General features: G+C 46.9%; 1 pseudogene; it reads right to left on the bottom strand.

Moving 5' to 3' along the window:
* Nucleotides 1-335: 335 nt before the first annotated feature.
* LOC136642316 (5S ribosomal RNA) lies at nt 336-451 on the bottom strand (annotated as a pseudogene).
* Nucleotides 452-782: the final 331 nt, after the last annotated feature.

The following is a 782-nucleotide window of genomic DNA, read 5'->3' as shown; positions in this document are numbered from 1 at the left end:
ATCTAACCAAACAGCTGTGGCTCCCTATATTTATTTGGGACAGCGCTCAAGAATCCTGAGTTGCCAACCATGTCTCTGAATGGGAAGCCACAGTCAAATCTGATGGAGCTGCCATTGCAACTCCTCTCTCTGAAGCCACACATGTCCATACAGAGCAGCTCACAGCATTGACAGCTACATGACTATGGAGAGCAACCAGCTTTGCAGCAGTTCTAATAGGGCCTTTGGAGTCAGGGCATTCAGACAGTACATTGGAACCAGCTGGCCATACTTTCCAACTGCACTCACTTTCTGTTGTTGGTTGGCAACCTTCAGTCTCAAAAGACTATGGTGTAAGCCTACAACACCCGGTATTCCCAGGCGGTCTCCCATCCAAGTACTAACCAGGCCTGACCCTGCTTAGCTTCTAAGATCAGACAGGATCAGGCACATGCAGGGTAACAGCGCTGGTTTCATTGCATGTTTCTAAATAAATGCCATATATGTAATATGCTTTTGTGAGATGAGGCTGCTGTGTCCCTGGAAGGTAACAGTTCACACAACTTTCTGTCCCAGGTCTAGCAAAAAGTAACCAACACATCTCCTTCAACAAAGATGCTGGTTGTATCACCTGGAACATACAAGGTGTGTACTTTGCCACAACAGGGGAGATTTTGTCAGGCATATTTGAAATGGAACTGTGACCCTCTGCCTCCCAGAGAAACACTTATTACCTCTGAGGAGGTGGAGAAAGAAAGCCAGCAGGGCAGAGTAATAAGAACATAAGAAGAGCCCCGCTGGAT

The sequence above is a fragment of the Tiliqua scincoides genome, chromosome 2, assembly GCF_035046505.1.
Source record: "Tiliqua scincoides isolate rTilSci1 chromosome 2, rTilSci1.hap2, whole genome shotgun sequence".
NCBI lineage: Eukaryota > Metazoa > Chordata > Lepidosauria > Squamata > Scincidae > Tiliqua > Tiliqua scincoides.
The sequence above is the reverse complement of the archived record's forward strand: the minus strand, read 5'-3'. Positions and strand labels throughout refer to the sequence as shown.